This window comes from Penaeus monodon, chromosome 9, assembly GCF_015228065.2.
Source record: "Penaeus monodon isolate SGIC_2016 chromosome 9, NSTDA_Pmon_1, whole genome shotgun sequence".
Lineage (NCBI taxonomy): Eukaryota > Metazoa > Arthropoda > Malacostraca > Decapoda > Penaeidae > Penaeus > Penaeus monodon.
In genome coordinates this window covers 18,042,347-18,064,785 of record NC_051394.1, presented here as the reverse complement: position 1 = coordinate 18,064,785, position 22,439 = coordinate 18,042,347, and the positions used below count along the sequence as shown (strand labels likewise).

Sequence of the window (22,439 nt, the reverse complement as noted above, 5' to 3'; positions counted from 1 at the left end):
CCGTCTGCGTGCGATATGCAACATTCCTGGGGCTCAAGTTTCATGTTCTCCTCACAAAACCCCCAAATAAGTGTAAGGGAATTGTTTTTTCCCGAGATCTGATGAGGTATTCTGACGAGAAACTGTTAGAGGAACTAGAGAATTTTAATGTAGTGGCAGTAAAATGTTTTACGAATAAAGGTTGATGGTTTGGAACAGTCAACACCAGCTCTTCTTCTAACTTTTAACACGTTAGTCCTTCCGGAATCGGTTAAGTTAGCATGATACCACCTGAAGGTAAAGCCATATGTGCCCAAACCCTATGCGGTGCTTCCAATGCCAAGGTTATGGGCATGGAGCCAACTCTTGCCGTTTTAAAGAAAATGGGCAACCAAGAGTATGTGTTAAGTGTGGTACAACAGGTCATCAAGGAGATGACAGGTCCAATATGCTGTTACCACTGCAAAGAAGCTCATGAAGCTTCTTCAAAGCAATGTAAAAGGTACAAATTTGAAAAGGAAGTATTGGTAGTAAGGAGCAAGGAGAAATTTAGTTTTCCAGAGGCAAAGCGATGTGCCCGTGTGCTGTTTGCACAGCCAGGTAGGTCCTTTGCTTCGGTTCTAGCCCATCCTCCTTCCCACCAACCCTTGCCCTCCAATGCTTCATACAACACACACTCTGCCACTTCCTTTAACCCTCAGTCGGAAATTGCTGACACTGCCTCTGGTGAGTTGTTCCACCAGAAACGGAGTAGGAGTGAGGGGTCTATTGAGGAGACTCCTCCCAAAGTAAGGTCTTTGGAGCTATCATTTAAGGCTCCAGAGGCCTCAACGGTGACAGCTCCAGCTGCCACCACATCCACAGGGGCCTTGCTGCTAGGCAGAATGCCCCTGAAGTAAAGGCTCATGCCCAGGCAAAGGAATCCTGAACCTGTGCAAAAGACTCCAGCTGCCACAACATCCACAGGGGCCTCCGCTGCTAGACAGAATGCCCCTGAAGCAAAGGCTCAGGTCCGTTCTTTGCTCAGGCAAAGAAATCCTGAACCTGTCCAAGGGAAACCTGTGGAAACTAGTTCCACAGGTAAACAACCATTAAAAAGGTACTCCCAGGATCATGGAAAGAGACAGCCTAAAGGTGTGAGGCAAACCTTGACCACAGGTGCTGCCAAACACCTTATGAAGAAATAATATAAAGAACTGGATACCCTAATCCAATGGAACTGTCAGGGAATTCATGCAAAATGGGAAGAACTGCAACATCTGATAGCTTCATATAATCCAGTTTGTGTATGTCTACAAGAGATTATGACCAGGGAAAATTGTACCATTTCCCTGAGAGGATTCCAAGTTCAGGAATAGGCTTGACACGACCTTACACTGTTGCATCCATCTACCTTCCTCCACATAATCTGAACATTAATGATTTGGAAAATCTACTTGAGCAGTTGCCACATCCATTTCTACTCTTGGGAGATTTCAATGGTCGGCATCACCTCTGGGGAGACACTTTGTGCAACCCTCGAGGAAGAGCCTTGGAGTCCTTGTTCTTAAGAGTAGATGCAGTTTTACTTAACAATGACACTCCCACACATTTCCAAATTCAAACTGGGACATTCTCCAATATAGACCTATCAATAGGCTCACCTGATTCACAGTTGAACTTCACTTGGCAGGTCATGGAAGACGTACATGGAAGTGACCACTTTCCAATAATTTTGGAGGAGGTGAATGGTATTCCAGTCAATGGAGTGCAGAAATGGCCACTTCAACATGCGAACTGGAATTTTTTAGATCAACTGCAGTATTGCAAGGATCTGTGAATGATTTCCAGTGTGTTCAAGATGCTGTTAATCACCACATCACGAATTCACCTTGCAGCAGAAGCATCTATTCCCAAAAGTAGCGGGCATTACCGTCGTCCTCCAGTACCATGGTGGTCTGATGAATGCCAACAAGCTGTCGGAGCAAGAAAAGCTGCATTAAGGCAGTTGAAACGACGCCCCAGCATTGTAACTTTGATCAATTACAAGAAGACCCGAGCCAAGGCCAGGCGTGTGTTAAAGGAGGCTAGACGGACGTCGTGGGACCCCCTTAGCATGGGTATGGGACAAGGTGCGTAAGATCGCTAGAAAGAGCACATCCATGTCACAACCTGCTCTGAAGATAGATGGCATAATCATCACAGACAAAAAAGATTTATAGTAAAAGTGAAGGTTTAAATAACATATAAATTAATAAAAGGTGGTCTAAAATTCATGAATTATAAAAAGGAATATAATAAAAATGCAGAAAAAAAATTATAATTTACTAAAAAGCAAACAAAAATAGGTCTTTGCAGCTGCTAATAAAACTCATGAACTGATACAAGCAAAACATGAAACAAAAACAAAAATATAAAATTAACACATTCTAATAGATACATTTAAAAGGTAGAAACAAATCGGAGGGTAAGAGAGAGAGAGAAAGAGATAGACAGACAAGGAGAATATAAGTAAGAGAGAGAGAGAAGGAAGGAAGAAAAGAGTAAGAAAATAAAGAGAGAGAGAGAGAGAGAGCGAGAGAGAGAGCGAGAGAGAGAGAGAGAGAGAGAGAGAGAGAGAGAGAGAGAGAGAGAGAGAGAGAGAGAGAGAGAGAGAGAAAGAGAGAGATGGAGCCGGTATAAGAAACTGCTGGATCGCGAAGAATACGATTACGACAACCCCGGTGATGACCGTCTAAGTACAAAGTATGACGATGTAGGCCATGTGGTTTAGATGCGGAAGGCGTGGAGTGTAATTATAAAGCACACATCTATCTATATATCAGAGCAGGAGAAAGAGGGAGATTGAGAGAGGATGTCAGCACGATTAGTAATAAAATCATGATAGCAAGACTCACTTTCACTGATTCCTCGGTAGTATAGTGGTTAGTATCCCCGCCTGTCACGCGGGAGACCGGGTTTCGATTCCCCGCCGGGGAGGCTTTTGGCCGTGATGAGGGCGTCTGAAATAAGCAACCTGACGTCCAGCTGTTTTGTTTTTTATTCACTAAAATAGCAACTCAATTGAAAGGCTGTCTAAGAAGGGTTACAAAACATGATATTAAAAATGTCCTCAGACCTTTTTTTTTTCGCTGTATGGAAATCCACAACAATGCCACTGAACAGGAATGTAAGCAGCTTGTATCTCATACCTACTGACGTTTTATTTTTCTTTGTTTTCAGTTCTGTCAGTTTGTTTTTTCCTGTTGTTCTCCATTTCATTTATGTGTCTGCGTGGTTCTCTGTCCTATTAGCCTAATTATGAAATTACTGTAAAGCATGAATATCTGCTGTTTGTATACGGCATGAATGTGAGCATGTGTTTGAGTCCCTAATAGTGTACATGCTATATAAATGTATATTCTATAAGTCTATCAGTGAGTGTATATTACATGTATCTTGCACTTAAGTCTAAATATATGTAACTAATGAAATATAAAATTAATATTTATCTAAAAAAATATATACTAATAAATGTATTATTTGTTATTTGCCACGAAGCAGGAAATTTTCTATGCTGGAAACAATGTGTATAACGATTTCCATTTACTGCGGTTTTAGATTATGCACTATAATATTGATGTTTCAGATATATTATCTGTTTTCCTCGCTGGAGACTGAACTGGCGCATTACAAATAGGATTTGAAAATCAGTTTCTCCAATGTTGAAGATTATGTCGGGCACTAATATATCAATGCATGAAAGTTAGTTTTAAGAAGTTTTAATTCGCAATCCAAGGAATAATAAACTCATCCTTTAAAGTAGGATACCATAATAAATGAATATAGTACGAAAGGGGGGGCTAAGTGTTCCTGACTGGACGACCCAAACATATCTCCACGACAACTAACTTCATGGTCAAGACGTTCTGTCTCGTTCTTCTCGAGAAAGTGGACAGAGATGGAGTTGAAGTTATGGGCAGAAAGTCTCTTCTACGTTTTCTTTTTTAAAGCCGCAGAACTTTTGTCTGAATGAAATATGCTTTGTTTATTTTTATTTTTATTATTTTCATCCATCGTTTTAGCTTTATTCATGATCTGTTTTATTTTTAAGCCTTTATGGGGCTGATATTTCACTGTAAAATAAGTCTTACACCCATGGCCTCCAGGTTGTACCTACACCCTGTAAGACAGACAGAAATAGATGAATATAACAGATTGCCATAGAAAAGAAATGAAGATTATTTTTATGTATTTCATTTTGTGCGTTTGATATGACAACCTGCTACCTTTCCCATTTCAGATGAAAATGTTCCTTTTAATAGTTTTCGCTAATGCCACCTACCTTTATCTGTATTTCGTTTTAACAGTCAAAATAACTCAGCCTGAGAGATAAGAATACCAGAAAAGAAGACACTACTGGATCATGAAGAATAACCACTGTAACATCCTTGGTGATGCCAGTCAGGTGGTGGGCGTTGACCACTGGAAAGAGCAGGCACGATGATGAAGGCTAGACGATCTAGATGTGGAGGGCGTACAGTGTGTATAAACACACACGCATACACACACACACATACACACACACAAGCAAACACACACACACACACACACACACACACACAGATAGAGAGAGAGAGAGATAATGTCAGTAAAAATAGCAATAAAATTCCACGAATGAAATTATTCATTGCCGATTCCTCGGTAGTATAGTGGTTAGTATCCCCGCCTGTCACGCGGGAGACCGGGGTTCGATTCCCCGCCGTGGAGGCTTTTGGCCGTGATGAAGGCGTCTGAAATAAGCACCCTGACGTCCAGCCGTTTTGTTTTTTATTCACTAAAATAGCAACTCAAATGAAAGGCTTTATAAGAAAGATTACAGAACATGATATTAAAAATGTCCTCAGACACAGGAGTATCAAAAAATATTTTTTCTTTTTTTCGCGGTATGGAAATCCACAATAACACCACTGAACAAGAATGTAAGCAGCTTGTATCTCATACCTACTGACGTTTTATTTTTCTTTGTTTTCAGTTCTGTCAGTTTGTTTTTTCTGTTCTCCATTTCATTTATGTGTCTGCGTGGTTCTCTGTCCTATTAGCCTAATTATGAAATTACTATAAAGCATGAATATCTGCTGTTTGTATACGGCATGAATGTGAGCATGTGTTTGTGTCCGTAATAGTGTACATGCTATATGAATGTATATTCTATAAGTCTATCAGTGAGTGTATATTACATGTATCTTGCACTTAAGTCTAAATATATGTAACTAATGAAATATAAAATTAATTATCTAAAAAAAAAATTACTAATAAATGTGTTATTTGTTATTTGCCACGAAGCAGGAAATTTTCTATACTGGAAACAATATGTATAACGATATCCATTTACTGCGGTTTTAGATTATGCACTATAATATTGATGTTTCAGATATATTATCAGTTTTCCTCACTGGAGACTGAACTGGCGCATTACAAATAGGATTTGAAAATCAGTTTTTCCAATGTTGAAGATTATGTCGGGCACTAATATATCAATGCATGAAAGTTAGTTTTAAGAGGTTTTAATTCGCAATACAAGGAATAATAAACTATCATCCTTTAAAGTAGGATACCATAATAAATGAATATAGGACGAAGGGGGGGGGGCTAAGTGTTCCTGACTGGACGACCCAAACATATCTCCACGGCAACTAACTTCATGGTCAAGACGTTCTCTCTCGTTCCTCTCGAGAAAGTGGGCAGAGATGGAGTTGAAGTTATGGGCAGAAAGTCTCTTCTACGTTTTCTTTTTTAAGGCCGCAGAACTTTTGTCTGAATGAGATATGCTTTGTTTATTTTTATTGTTATTATTTCCATTCATCATTTTAGCTTTATTCATGATCTGTTTTATTTTTAAGCCTTTATGGGGCCGATATTTCACTGTAAAATAAGTCTTACACCCATGGCCTCCAGGTGTGTACTTACACACCTGTAAGGGGATTATTAGGTAACAGTGATGGTTTCCCTTAATTGATGTTTCCGACTGCCGGCCGATTATTTGGTTGTTTGTTTGCGTTTGTATGAGGCGTTTAGTTCCCGCCGCCAAAGCAATGTCGGTGACCTCTCAGCATGGACGGTCACTTTGCTCCGATCTTCTCGACTGATTACATGTGAGTTTACCGACCTTACTTGTCTATTTATTTTATGGCAATGATAAAATGATTGTTTCTGTTATAATATCTAAATAACAAGACAGAGTACCCATTACCATGTATTTTTCAGCCTCTTTTACATTTATGGTCGAATCAGAGAAGCAGTTAATATGACTCTGGGTGCTCCACTCTTTGGCCATACGACTCTGGGTGCTCCACTCTTTGGCCATACGACTCTGGGTGCTCCACTCTTTGGCCATACGACTCTGGGTGCTCCACTCTTTGGCCTTACGGCTCTGGGTGCTCCACGCTTTGGCCTTACGACTCTGGGTGCTCCACGCTTTGGCCTTACGACTCTGGGTGCTCCATGCTTTGGCCTTACGACTCTGGGTGCTCCACGCTTTGGCCTTACGACTCCTGACGCCCCACAATTATCAGCAAAAGACCGAGTACAACTAATTCAAATTACCTGGCAACCATATATTTAATTGTTGTAAATATTCCTGAATATACATATGTGTTACCATAATTTTAATTATTCCTCGAGTGGCTAATCCGGAGATCAATCAAAAGAATCAAAAAGGGGATTACTAAAACCTTGTAACAAACCCCTGACAAAGACAGACAGAAATAGATGAATATAACAGATTGCCATAGAAAGGAAATGAAGATTATTTTTATGTATTTTATTTTGTGCGTTTCATATGACAACCTGCTACCATTCCCATTTCAGATGAAAATGTTCCTTTTAATAGTTTTCGCTAATGCCACCTACCTTTATCTGTATTTAGTTTTAACAGTCAAAATAATTCAGCCTGAGAGATAAGAATACCAGAAAAGAAGACACTACTGGATCATGAAGAATATCCACTGTAACATCCTTGGTGATGGCCGTGTAACTGCCAGTCAGGTGGTGGGCCTTGACCACTGGAAAGAGCAGCACGATGGTGAAGGCTAGACGATCTAGATATGGAGGGCGTACAGTGTGTATAAACACACGCATACACGCACACACACACAAACACACACACACACACACGCACACACACACACACACACACACGCACACACACACTCAGATAGAGAGATAGAGAGATAAATAGAGATAGAGAGAGAGAGAGATAATGTCAGTACAAATAGCAATAAAATTCCACGAATGAAATTGTTCATTGCCGATTCCTCGGTAGTATAGTGGTTAGTATCCCCGCCTGTCACGCGGGAGACCGGGGTTCGATTCCCCGCCGGGGAGGCTTTTAAACTTGCCGGGGTGAGAGCGTTCGGCTAGCGTTATATATTCTCTGGAATAACAACTGAGAGTAAAACTTTAAAAGAATAATATAAAGAATATAGCTATAAAAATATCAGACACTAAAGCGTCTGAAAAAAGTTATTTCGGGATATGGAGAAACTATCAAGTGCTCATCAATCCCATAGAACAGGGGAATTTAAACGGTTTATGTCCAGTACTTACTGGTATTCTTTTCTTTTAATACGTGAATCTGACTAGTTTTGTCTCATTAGCGTATCTAAGAGTGAGATGCAAATGCCTGTATGAGTGTGTGCATATGTCCATTTAGGCTAAATACTTACCATGGGAATATATAATCTCTAAATATATCTGTAAGTACATATAACATGTATCTTGCACCAAAGTCAAATAAAAGGATGACCGATTAATACTCGCATGTAGAATTATGTACAGATGAATATATTATAACTTGTTTTGTTTCCTGCCGTTTTCGATTATGGAACATGAATAGGCTCTTTACTATAGATGTTTAGATTAGAGTCCTTCTAGACTAGACTTTGAACAGCTCAAACATTTCTGCTACATGTGAAATTTCTGATGCTGAACATTTATAGATTTATCTGTTGAAATAATCTGTGAATGATTTCCAATGTGTTCAAGATGCTGTTAATCACTTCACACACGAATTCACCTTGCAGCAGAAGCATCCATTCCCCTATATACACTGAAAAATGTATTAGGGGAGGATTGTGATATAGAGGGTCTTATTAGTTTCCTTAATGAGGCTAATATTTTCAATAAAATTTAATTATGCATAATATTTATGCAATAACTTTATATACTTATAGCATAATATTTATGCTTTGATTTTTTTATATATTTATTATTTGTAAGATATTTATTGATAGATTTTTAAAATTTTAAATATTCTAATATTTCTATCTAACAAGGTGTTCACCGCTAATGACCTTAGCTGTTGACGCGGCAGACAATTTTAAATAATCAATCAATCCCCTTTCCCAATTCCGACCAAATCCAGCTCGACTTGATTAGGCCAAGGGGGAATTAAGGAATTCCAACAGTCAGAACTTTAGTGAGATTTAAGTTTAGATTCTTCATGTTCATACCATAGGATCAGCTATCATCAAGGTTGTTGAAAAACAGTCTGGATGTAGGAAATCCTGGAATCACTTGTAGTCTCGTGTAGTAAATCAGATCCATGTAGTCCCATTGTAATGAAAGAGGTGGTTCTCCACTCTCAGCATACAAGGACTCCACAGGTGAAGACCTGAAAGCCCCAGTAGAGATTCTGAGAGCTTCATTATGAACCGAGTCCAGCATTCGGAGAACAGTGGGAGTTGTAGATGAATAAGTCTCACATCCATAGTCCATAGTTTACTACGAATATGCGCTCGGTAAGGCCACAGAAGTGTTGTGCGACCTGCACCCCAAGATAGATGTGAAAGAACCCGCAAAATATTAAGTGCTTTTGCAGCCTTCACCTTTAACTGTTTGATGTGAGGCACCATGTAAGCCTTGAGTTAAAAATTAGACCCAAATATTTCACCTCTTGGACAAATTGCAGTGGGTTTGCTCCTAAATAGAGGGAAGGATGGAAATTTCTTCGTTTGTGGAAATGCATAGCCATGATCTTGCTTGAAGAAAATTTGAACCCATGCTACCTGATTTATTAGAGTCTGCGTGTGTCCTTGCACAGCCTGTAAGCTGCCTCCTGAGTAGTACATTGTAAAGTCATCCACATACGGGACCTTTACAATGTCATTTATAGCAATGGCAAACAGGATCACCCTTAAGACACTCTATTGTGGGACCCCTTCCAGCTGATTTTCCAGGTTAGAGAAACAGTTTCCCACCCGAATTCTAAACTTCCTGTCAGCAAGGAAGCTTTGTATGAAGTGCTCCTCTTAAACCAATGTCATACAGCTTCATGAGTATGCCATGCTTCCAAGTAGTATAGTAAGCCTTTTCAAGGTCAAAGAAGACTGCTAACATGTGACGTCGCTGTGCGAAGGAATTCTGTATAGCATTTTCCATCCTCACAAGTGCATCTGTGGTCGACCTCAATTTCCTAAACCATATTGATATGCGTCAGCACATTTTCCTTTTCTAGCAACCATTACAATCTGAAGTTTACCATTTTCTGCATCAGCTTGCAGATGAAGCTGGCTAGAGAAATTGGTCTGTAATTCCCTGATATGGAAGCATCCTTGCCAAGTTTAGGGACAGGAATGATTATAGCCTCTTTCTATGTGGATGGCACTGTGCCCTCCCTATAGATCCTATTGAATAGGCCCAACAGTAACTTTCTGGAGCTCTCCGGTAAGTGAGATATCGTTTGGTATGGAATATCGTCACTTCCTGGGGCAGTCTTACGGCAGAGCTGCAACGCAGAGTCCATCTCCTTGCACAAAACAGGCAAGTTGTACGGAAGTGCTGCTGCAGTCCTACTGAACAACATTGGGTGTCGTTCCTGTTCAGCCCAAAGAGTGGAGAATTGGGCAGTGTAAGATATTCCAGAGATCTCTTCCAGGGATTTAGCTACCTCATTTGCAACATCTTCTTTGTCTATGAGGATTATGTCATCTTTCTTCAGACATGTGGTGACATGGATGTGCTCTTTCCAGCGATCTTACACACCTTGTCCCAAGGGAGTCCTAAAATTAATCGAGAAAACATACTGCCTCCATGACATCTGTCTAGCCTCCTTTAGCATTCACCTGGCCTTAGCTCGAGTCTTTTTATAATGGATCAAGGTTACATCACTGGGGTGTCGTTTCAACTGCCTCAATGCAGCTTTTCTTGCTCTAGCAGCTTGCTGGCATTCATCAGACCACCATGGTACCAGAGGTCGACGGTACTGCCTATTACTTTTGGGAATGGATGCTTCTGCTGCAAGGTGAATTCGTGTGTGAAGTGATTAACAGCATCTTGAACAGATTATTTCAACAGATAAATCTATAAATGTTCAGCATCAGACATTTCACATGTAGCCGAAATGTTTGAGCTGTTCAAAGTCTAGTCTAGAAGGACTCTAATCTAAAACATCTATAGTAAAGAGCCTATTCATGTTCCATAATCGAAAACGGCAGGAAACGAAAACAAGTTATAATATATTCATCTGTATATAATTCTACATGCGAGTATTAATCGGTCATCCTTTTATTTGACTTTGGTGCAAGATACATGTTATATGTACTTACAGATATATTGAGAGATTATATATTCCCATGGTAAGTATTTAGCCTATACGGACATATGCACACACTCATACAGGCACTTGCATCTCACTCTTAGATACGCTAATGAGACAAAACTGGTCAGATTCACGTATTAAAAGAAAAGAATACCAGTAAGTACTAGGCATAAACCGCTTAAATTCCCCTGTTCTATGGGATTGATGAGCACTTGACAGTTTCTCCATATCCCGAAATAATTTTTTTTCAGACGATTTAGTGTCTGATATTTTTATAGCTATATTCTTTATATTATTCTTTTAAAGTCTTACTTTCAGTTGTTATTCCAGAGAATAGATAACACTAGCCGAACGCTCTCACCCCGACAAGTTTAAAAGCCTCCCCGGCGGGGAATCGAACCCCGGTCTCCCGCGTGACAGGCGGGGATACTAACCACTATACTACCGAGGAATCGGCAAAGATTAATTTCAATCGTGGAATTTTATTGCTATTTGTACTGACATTATCTCTCTCTATATCTATCTATCTATCTATCTATCTATCTATCTATCTGAGTGTGTGTGTGTGTGTGTGTGTGTGTGTGTGTTTGCGTGTTTGCTTGTAGGTGTGTATGTGTGTGTGTGTGTGTGTGTGTGTGTGTGTGTGTGTGCTTGTGTGTGTGTGCTTGTGTGTGCGTGTGTGTTTGTGTGTGTGTGTGTGTGTGTATGCGTGTGTGTTTATACACACTGTACGCCTTCCACATCTAGATCGTCTAGCCTTCACCATCGTGCTGCTCTTTCCACTGGTCAACGCCCACCACCTGGCTGGCAGTTACACGGCCATCACCGAGGATGTTACAGTGGATATTCTTCATGATCCAGCAGTGTCTTCTTTTTTGGTATTCTTATCTCTCAGGCTGAGTTATTTTGACTGTTAAAACGAAATACAGATAAAGGTAGGTGGCATTAGCGAAAACTATTAAAAGGAACATTTCATCTGAAATAGGAATGGTAGCAGGTTGTCATATGAAACGCACAAAATAGAATACATAAAAATAATCTTCATTTCCTTTCTATGGCAATCTGTTATATTCATCTATTTCTGTCTGTCTTACAGGGCGTAAGTACACACATGGAGGCCATGGGTGTAAGACTTATTTTACAGTGAAATATCGGCCCCATAAAGCTAAAATGATGGCCCCATAATGCTAAAATGATGGATGAAAATAATAACAATAAAAATAAACAAAGCATATCTCATTCAGACAAAAGTTCTGTGGCCATAAAAAGAAAACGTAGAAGAGACTTTCTGCCCATAACTTCAACTCCATCTCTGTCCACTTTCTCGAGAGGAACGAGAGAGAACGTCTTGACCATGAAGTTAGTTGCCGTGGAGATATGTTTGGGTCGTCCAGTCAGGAACACTTAGCCACCTCCCCCCCTTTCGTACTTTATTCATTTATTATGGTATCCTACTTTAAAGGATGATAGTTTATTTTTCCTTGTATTGCGAATTAAAACCTCTTAAAACTAACTTTCATGAATTAATATATTAGTGCGCAACATAACCTTCAACATTGGAGAAACTGATTTTCAAATCCTATTTGTAATGCGCTAGTTCAGTCTCCAGTGAGGAAAACAGATAATATATCTGAAACATCAATATTATAGTGCATAATCTAAAACCGCAGTAAATGGAAATCGTTATACATATTTTTTCCAGCATATAAATTTCTGCTTTGGCAAATAACAAATAATACATTTATTAGTATAATTTTTTTCATATAAATATCAATTTTATATTTAATTAGTTACATATATTTAGACTTAGGAGCAAGATACATGTAATATACACTCACTGATAGACTTATAGAATATACGTTTATATAGCATGTACACTATTAGGGACTCAAACACATGCTCACATTCATGCCGTATACAAACAGCAGATATTCATGCTTTATAGTAATTTCATAATTAGGCTAATAGGACAGAGAACCACGCAGACACATAAATGAAATGGAGAACAACAGGAAAAAACAAACTGACAGAACTGAAAACAAAGAAAAATAAAACGTCAGTAGGTATGAGATACAAGCTGCTTACATTCCTGTTCAGTGGCATTGTTGTGGATTTCCATACCGCGAAAAAAAAAGAAAAAAAAAATGATACTCCTGTGTCTGAGGACATTTTTAATATCATGTTTTGTAATCCTTCTTACAAAGCCTTTCAATTGAGTTGTTATTTTAGTGAATAAAAAACAAAACAGCTGGACGTCAGGTTGCTTATTTCAGACGCCCTCATCACGGCCAAAAGCCTCCCCGGCGGGGAATCGAACCCCGGTCTCCCGCGTGACAGGCGGGGATACTAACCACTATACTACCGAGGAATCACTATCAGCTTTACTATTATGATTTTATTACTAATCGTACTGACATCCTCTCTCAATCTCCCTCCTTCTCCTGCTCTCATATATAGATAGATGTGTGCTTTATAATTACACTCCACGCCTTCCGCATCTAAACCACATGGCCTACATCGTCATACTTTGTACTTAGACGGTCATCACCGGGGTTGTCGTAATCGTATTCTTCGCAATCCAGCAGTTTCTTATACCTGCTCCATCTCTCTCTCTCTGTCTCTCTCTCTCTCTCTCTCTCTCTCTCTCTCTCTTTCTCTCTCTCTTTATTTTCTTACTCTTTTCTTCCTTCCCTCCCTCTCTCTCTTACTTATATTCTCCTTGTCTGTCTATCTCTTTCTCTCTCTCTCTTACCCTCCGATTTGTTTCTACCTTTTAAATGTATCTATTAGAATGTGTTAATTTTATATTTTTGTTTTTGTTTCATGTTTTGCTTGTATCAGTTTCACTGAGTTTTATTAGCAGCTGCAAAGACCTATTTTTGTTTGCTTTTTAGTAAATTATATTTTTTTCTGCATTTTTATTATATTCCTTTTTATAATTCATGAATTTTAGGCCACCTTTTATTGATTTATATGTTATTTAAACCTTCACTCTTTACCATAAATATTTGTATTCTTCGTTATGTTTCATATATTTTATTGTTTTATTTGCATTCTTTATAATAATAAAAGTTTTGCTTTATATTGTGTTAAAATCGAAAGTACCTACACCACTCATCCACAGACAGCCCAGTCTTGCTTGAGAGCTTGCAAGTCTGTTATTTTGTTTTTGTTATTACAGAACAAACAATGCCACTCTATCTCTGACCCTACGCCTTTTAACCGGCTCACGGAAACGTCATTTGAGCGATGCGTAATTGGAACGGCACTGATTACGGATACTTTTACAGAGGCCTTTCTACCAGAAATGGTCAGGAAGACTGCAAATGAGAGTAGAACAAAAATAACAATATATAGTAAACTCAAGAAATAATATTCAAAATATAGCTTCATTACACATCATACAAATTATCAAAATTAGAGACAAGCTTAAAAATGCAGGAAAAAGCATAATAGCGCATGTGATTTCGTAAATCTGCGTAGCATTGGGGGAATTTGTGTGGAGTGAGGAAAAAGATAAATTATCGGTACAATAAACAAAAAGTAACAAATAATAGCACTTCACAAAGAGAATTCCTCGATAGTATAAATCGAACCCCGGAAGACCGGGGTTCGATTTCCTGCTGAAGAGGCTTTTGGTCTGGCTGGGATGATAGCGTCTAAAATAAGCATCCTGAAGACGTGGGTTTTTGATACCTTGTTTATTAAATAGCAACTAAATGAGACCCCACAAGCATGATTTACAGAGAATGGCATTCTCAGGCACTAGAGTATCTGTAAACATTTTTCGTTTTTCTTTCGGGATATGGAAAAACAAAAGAGAATCTTTTTTCCAGTCTCTGGTCATTTTCTAGTACACCATTTTATTTGTGTGCCTGCATGGTCTTCTGACCCTTTAGCATAATCATTACATTATTATGAAACATGCCTGTGCTGTTTATACGGCATGAGTGTGAGAGTGTGTTTTGTCTCCATAATCATAAAAAATGTTTATACTATAAATATATCTGAGCAGTCCGATTACTTGTATGACTGACGAACTATTCAACTAATATTTCTATAAGGAATTCTGTGCTACTGAATATAAAATTTATTAGCTATAATGCAAGAAATTTCCATGTACTGTTATTTTGATCATGTTCTACACTGTAGAAGTTCAGATATAGGACCAAGATTGTGAGGATTTACTGGCGATCTTTTACGCCGGAGATGGAACTAACACACTGCATATAAAAGGATTTGAAAAGCTCAACCATACAATATTTCCATTACCGAAAGCATTTAAATATAGAGAGTAAGAAGTATGTGGGGGCTAAATGCTCCGGACTGGACGACTCACGGATATCGTCATGATAATGAACTTCATAAGACGCTCTCGCTTCGATCTGCTCGAGGACATGAACAGGGATGCAGTTGGGGAACTGGAGTTATGGACATAAAGGGAAACAAATTCCTGCCGTCGGTGTCGTTTAGGAGATCGATCATCGAGGAAGGAACTATTTTTGCTATAAAAGAAATACTACAGGATCCTAAGATTTAACACAAAACTACTGCAGGGAAGCCCATCTCCTAAGAGTATCTCAGAGATCACAGGGTTATATAAAGTTCATGTAATATTCCAAACTGTACCCTGGTAGAAAACGTTTGAGGACATTATCGATAGTAGATCATGCAACGTTTCTGCATTTCTGTTGCTAATAACTGGGAGCTAAAACATCTAGGATCATTTGGACCCAAAGTGGTTAAAGGATCTTACCCTGTCTTTACTAAAATGCCTAAAAGCTGCATGAGAAGGGGATATATTTTACAAGGGAATTGCCCTGGATCTCAGCCCTCTACCTCTGGCTTTCGGGACTTGGTATGCATGGGAACTGCAGAAAAGTATTAGGTAAAAACATCACTAATGGAGAATTGAAAAGACCCAAAAGGAATCTCACACCGCATATTAAAAACTCATCCATTTCCTTCATGTATCTTGAGTAACCTCTTTCTTTATTCTTTTTTTTTATATGTTTGTGGGTTTGTAAAGGTGTACAGAAAGTATAAGTATGTCTATAATGCATAATATATATCATAAGCATGCCACATATATACTTATACAGTATGTGAGGGGGTGAGGGGGGCTTAGTCCCTCTTGGTGCCTTGCATAAAATGAAAAAATATATATTAAATAAAGAAATAAAATAGCTATGCATTTAAGTTTATATACACACATACTGAAAATAATGAAAGGAGAGGAAAAGAGCAAAACAAATTATAAAAGAGAATGATGTCAGCTTGGTCTCCTTGCCTGTCGTTTGGGAAACTGATTTGATTTCATGTCTAGGAGATTTTTGACCTAGTTTGCTTGAATTCCACACATATCCAAGTCATCGCTACCAGCATTCTAGACTGCATGTCAGTATGATTTTTTACTGGATTTAAATTTTTGTCTTGGATTTATTTCGTATGCGATGTTAAGAATGCTTTGTATGTGATTTATAAATAAAGTTTATTATTCATTTTCAGGACGATGATGTGACATATGATCATAATTCTCGTTTGTCGTGGAAAGTATCTCCTAACAGCTTTCATCAGTGCCACCATAAGCTTGTGAAACAGAATGTACTTTTTCCACAGATATCAGGGCTGATAAGAAGTTACCTTAGAAGTATATGAAAAGGCAAGAGAGGCACGATCTTGACAAAAATAATAAAAACAATAAATAAATAAAAATTATAATACTAATAATAATAAGAAGAAGAAACTGCTGGATCGTGAAGAATACGATTGCAATCAGCTCGGTGATGACCGCCCAGTATATAGCATGTATCTTGCACGGAATGAATGTGTGAGTGATGAACAGTATAATTAGTTTGCATAAAAAGCTTCTGTGCTAATAATTCAGAGAGAGAAAATGAAAGAGGATGTCAGTACGATTAGTAATAAAGTCATGATAGTAATTTATACAAATACCGATTCCTCGGTAGTATAGTGGTTAGTATCCCCGCCTGTCACGCGGGAGACCGGGGTTCGATTCCCCGCCGGGGAGGTTTTTAGGCGGAATACCTTGACATCCAGCCACTCATTGGCATTTCATTCACTAAAATAACAGATGAATGAAAGACTTTCTAACAATGATTACAGAGCCTGATATTAAAATGTACTCAGATACTAGAGTATCAGAAAACATCTTTCTATTCTTTCAGGATATAGAAAAAATGATAATAATAAATGCACGTTCATACAAACTGAACACGAATGTAAGCAACATGTATCCCATACCTACTGCCGTTCTTCTACTTTGTTTTTATTTTTTTTTTTCTCTCTCTCCTGTTATTTGTGTCCCATCAGCATTCATTGAATTACCATGAAACAAATATATTTGGCTTGCATACAGCATACAGCATGAGTGCGAACAATTATTTGGGTCTGTAATAAAGTCTAAATTTCACATGACTGTTAAACTATATGATTGATATTTGTATTAAGAATAATGTGCTTATAAGTTATTTATCTCCTCTCTGCCATACAGCAGGATATTGCAAATGCTAGAAACAAATGTATACAGATTCCCATTTACTGCTGTTTTGGATTATACACTATGCTATAGATTAAGGATATATTGGCTGTTTTCCTAAACTTTGGCGGTTAAGAATTATTCTCTCGATTGTTTTACCTAAGCAGCGTGAAAGAGAGATTGGCCAGTAAGACTTGGGGTCTAATACTTTTGGGATCAGTCTTCTAACTACATGCTCCCAAGTCTTAGGAAGGTAACTTGTCTAGAGGGAAATATTTATAATATGATTGTCTTAAGGTGTCCTACCGCCCGAGGCCCAATACCACATCCTGGGTAATCCCACCATGCATGGCGGCTATTGTTCTGTGTGACCTATGCAGAATTTTATTCTGAGAGGTTGATGGGAGTATCAGTATCATAGGGTTCATCTTCTGCATAGTCTATGATGGCCATCCTATAAGGGAAGAGCAAAGTCAAGTACTTCAGTGTCTGGGATTTGGTTTTCTGAAGAGAATTTGCTTGTAAGTTGAGTTATAAAACAATTTCCCTCAACTAAAGGTATAGGATGTGCTGGTTTTTGAAGCTTGTGACCATGGAGATGTGCACGAATTGTCCAATCAGGAACACTTAGCCCCACATTTTTACTATATCGATATACTGTTAAAGACTGAACATTTATTATTTACATTTACAATTCCTTGGGTTGTGAATCGAAACCTCTTAAAGCTTACTTTCGTGAATTGATATATCAGTGCCCGATATAGCTTTCAGAAATTTAAAAAGTGCTTTTCAAATCCTAGGTGTAATGTCCTAGCTCAGTTTTCAGCAAGGAAAATAACCAATATATGCTCAATCTACAGCATAGTGCAGCAATAAATGGGAATCGGTATACATATTGTTTCTAGCATTTACAGTATCCTATTGCATGACAGAAAGCAGATAAATATTTCATTAGCACATAATTCTTAATACAGATATTAATCATATAGTTCATCAGTTATATATATTTAGACTTCTGTGCAAGAGTTATAGATTATACGTTTATATACTACATACCTTATTACAGACCCAAACACATGCTCGCACTTATGTCCTATGCAAACCATACTTATCTGTGTTTCATAGTAATTTAAAGATTATACTAATGGGATATAGAACCAGGCAAGCACACAAATAAATTGGAGAACAAGAAAGCAGACTGATAGAAATAGAGAAAGATAAAGAATGGTCGTAGGTATTGGATACAAGCTATTTACATTCCTGTAGTCTGTGGTGGCCAGTGATCAGACTTAAATGAATCTTGGGATACATAATTCTGCATTCGGAACAGCTCGTCCAACTCGGACAGATAGGTTGTTTTGTGTTTGGAGTCCTCAGCCTCTACAATGCTCAGCTGGTATAGAAAGACTGTAGAATCAGTTTCTTGGAAACATGAAGTATTGTGGAATTAATTAAATAGTTTTGGGATGTCCTCAAATTCACTGTGGGGAATAATTCCTAAATAATTAAACTTGAGTAACCTGACACTCCCCTTAATTTAATAAAGTTTTCATGAATCTTCAATCCGTCAATCCGCATTTATTAACGTAACCAATTGTACTTAAACATCACAGAAACAAAATATTAATGGATAGTAGTGAAAAAAATGGGCCATCCAGTCACCTGCAGGCTGGTGAGTTGATTGCAGCCAAAAAACTAACAAACAAGATAAGTGCTTTGTTAGACTGAAATAGAAATCCCCCAATGTGTAAGACATACAGTAACCTTGTACTCGCACATGATAATCAGGAGATTCTACAACTAGAGAAACTGAGTAACTGGAACACCTGGTTTCTTCTCTAATATCTTGAGAGCGACTACCAACAAATTGAAGCTCGTAGAGGCCTCTCTAGGAAAGGGCGTCTTCCTGTTGCCTTGGGCGTAGAGCAGCGCTTTGAAGTAACACCTCAACCTGGCTCCTCGAAAAGAGTTATCCAGACTTCTGAAGTCACGGAAGTTGTTTCACAAGCTGGGGAAAAGCACAGTTTACTGTTCCTATTAAACCTGGTTTCCCCTTGCCGGCTCTGTCAACTGTGCAAACTAAACGAGAAAGGAAGGATCTTGCCATACACAGTTTTTCAGTAGGGGAAGTCACCTTGCAGGACTTCAACTACTACTTTCGTAATTTAAAATTTAACATTAACGGCTTACTTTACTACCCATATACACCTGTGTAGACTATATGGTTTAAGCTGTAACTCTCAAAGCCCTTGAAAAAACATATTCCTTTATCTAAATATATCAAACATATGACACACCAAGTAAAGGCTATTTTATTTTATCAGTATTTTGTTATTTTGATTTGAGCTGTACCCTAGCAGAGGGAGGTAAACAGGTACTACACCTTGTCCAAAGATGAACCGAAGGCTAGTAGATGCCCCACTTCCCTAGTCTTGCCCTTAAGAGACATGCCACTGCTCTGCTAACCAAAATTAATACCTCTAAACCCCAAAGTGAACAAGACTAGAATTGAGGACAGGATACAGGGTCAGAGACAAAGGCTAAATTCAAGACCATGAGTAAATATTAAATGAAGACAAGAGTCATCACAATGACAGCTACTGCTCAAGCTATGAAATAAGTCAGTGCCTGAATTAAATATGGACCATAAAAATGACATATCCAAACCACAATTTATGATCTGGGCTGCGGAATTCTCACCATACACTATAAAACACATTTTTAGCTCAGTCTGTCCAATTCTTGGACAGACTGAATTTTAAAAGCTGCTATATTGTGATGTCCGGCATCTTTGTTTGCAATGTTCCCATTTCGTGGAACTCAGTTGCAGTCTGGAAGTTCGTGCTGACAAGTTTTTATTTTCATGGATATATTAGGCAAAGTTAGGAGGTCAAAAGCCTCCCCGGCGGGGAATCGAACCCCGGTCTCCCGCGTGACAGGCGGGGATACTAACCACTATACTACCGAGGAATCGGCGTTAGTCAGAGGTGAATTTTTAGAACATATTATTAAGTGCACTCGAATTCTGTCTCTGTCTCTTTCTGTGTGGTGTGTGTGTGTGTGTGTGCGTGTGTGTGTGTTTGTGTGTATGTGTGTGTGTGTGTGTGTGTTTGTGTGTATTATACATATACATATTGTAAAGGGTTAGTGATGGTTTCACGATGTAAATATGCTAATGAGTGATTGTGTGTGTGAGGATTTGGGTGGTCGAGCCATTTGCTTATCCTCGTCGACGGTTCACGAACCCGAAACAAAAGTGACGTCGGCGACCACGACAGCACGACCTGCCACTTGGCTCCGATCTCTACACCTGCTCACTTCATGTAAGTAAATTACTTATGCTCTCTAGAATTCTATTGAAAAAAGGTTGACTCTAAAATTACCCATAGTAAAGGGTATGTGTTAAGTGATAATACTTTTATATAAATTTCTTTTTTCAGTCTCCATGAACGATTTAGCATTGTCTAACACAGCCACGAATTGCCTTTATCGGGACACTCTTGCCTCATGCGAATGTAAGCCACCTAACACCGAATTCTGCAGAGCGCATGTGTTCGTGGAAGCAGGTCCATACTGAGTGCCCTATTTCCAATCTCAGTACCTTCTCAAGAAGCTATGGATCCGAAACCGTGTATTTTCATTATGTATAATTAAGGAATAATGCTGCTTGTTCTTCTGAAAGTTCTACTTTCGTTTTGTGTATCTGTATGTGTATTTTTTTGTGTAATATAGTGAACAAACTGTTGAATATATATCTTTCTTTTTTCCTCGATTGACCATATTCAAAGGATCATAAAAGAACATAAGGGGGTGAACAAGACTTATGAAAATCCTAAGATTTACACTAAACCCCGGACACATATATACATATTTATATATATACATATGTGTGTATACATGTATATATATTTATTTATATATATATATATATATATATATATATATATATATATATATAAATGCATATATATATATGTATATATATGTATTTATATATACATATATAAATATATATAAAGAGAGATTTATGTATACATAATATATATATTTACATATAGATAGATATACAGATAGACAGACAGGTGTGTGTATGATATCTGAAAAGCTCTGCTATTCAAGAGTGCCATTTTTTTCGATTTTTTTTTTCTCTTCAAATTAAAATCGTTTCACATTTTCTACTGTTCATCTAAAATGACAAATGTCGTAGAAAAAGTCACCAGCATTCTGTAGTCTGTAGTAGCCGAGGTCAAGCCCAAATCAGAAGTAATAAAACGATATTCTCTTTAAAGGAAGGACGTTCCCCACAGAAATCTGAATCTTAACTGGGAATGCGAGAGGTTCATAACGTTTATCAGTTGTGATCTATGTTTAATTCAATGCGATCGAAGGGCAAAAGAAAAAAAAATATTCCGAAAACTGCGCACACAAGCCGACCAAACAACCAGACAAATACATAAACACAAAATGACAAATGTTCAATCACGAACTAAGTCTTATTTAGTAGTTTATTATAATTCCCGGGATTACATTTTACATAATAAGAATAATCACAGAATGGTGTCATTAACCCAACTTCATAGGCCTTTGTCATATCAACAAAACAAAGCCTTATTTGCACCAAAATCATAAAGGGGATTATATTGTCGAGTAGAAGTCCACATGAAGGATATGATGATTTTTTTTTTTTTTTTTTTTTTTTTGGGGGGGGGTTTGGGTAACCCTAAAGACTTGTTCGCAATAAGTTAATGCACATGTATTTCTATTCGTATTTGTGAGGATTCTCAGCATAAGCCATTAAAAGTTTAAATCCCGTTACTTTGCCTCCAATGTGTTTTATAGCGGACGTGATGTGATCTTTTATCTTCACAATGAAAATAATAATCATTATCCATATAAAACACACATGAAATAAAAATTAAAAAAAAAAAAATCACAATACAAAATCACGTACTACTGTCCTGAAGTTATGTCATTCGAGTAGGCCTATATGTATCTCTTCACACCTATTTCGTGTCTAGAGAACCATTTCACAAATGCCGGGCATTTCAAGGTCTGCTCACACATATCAGTTGATGTGGCAGTTCGGCTTCTTAAAAGAGAAGAAAGCTCTTCCTACGTGATCATTAACACATTTCCAAGTCTAGCTGTATTCACTGCCCTAAAGGGAATTCAAGGGCGTTGGAGTGCTCGTCTTGCCTTACCACAATATAATATTCAGAAGTATTACAATTGTGAATATCTCGCGTCCTATATGTTATCCACAAATACTTTTCACACAAAAAAATCTAAAGTGTCATTCAGTTTGTATCGAAATGGAAATGAAGTAAAGAATTCAGCCGTTATAAAATGTTAATAACATTTGCCTTATTCGCAGAGCTTACCAGTTACCTAACTCGTACTCCC

General features: G+C 38.0%; 5 non-coding genes across 5 annotated transcripts; 2 read left to right on the top strand and 3 right to left on the bottom strand.

Annotated features, from left to right (window-relative positions):
- Positions 1–7,251: 7,251 nt before the first annotated feature.
- Trnad-guc lies at positions 7,252–7,323 on the top strand. The gene has a single exon. It is a non-coding gene; the product is annotated as a tRNA-Asp (tRNA).
- A 3,593-nt stretch (positions 7,324–10,916) lies between these two features.
- On the bottom strand, positions 10,917–10,988 carry Trnad-guc. Its single transcript has one exon. It is a non-coding gene; the product is annotated as a tRNA-Asp (tRNA).
- Positions 10,989–12,833: 1,845 nt separating this feature from the next.
- Trnad-guc lies at positions 12,834–12,905 on the bottom strand. Its single transcript has one exon. It is a non-coding gene; the product is annotated as a tRNA-Asp (tRNA).
- Positions 12,906–16,496: 3,591 nt separating this feature from the next.
- On the top strand, positions 16,497–16,568 carry Trnad-guc. The gene has a single exon. It is a non-coding gene; the product is annotated as a tRNA-Asp (tRNA).
- A 3,366-nt stretch (positions 16,569–19,934) lies between these two features.
- Trnad-guc lies at positions 19,935–20,006 on the bottom strand. Its single transcript has one exon. It is a non-coding gene; the product is annotated as a tRNA-Asp (tRNA).
- Between the last annotated feature and the right edge of the window lie 2,433 nt (positions 20,007–22,439).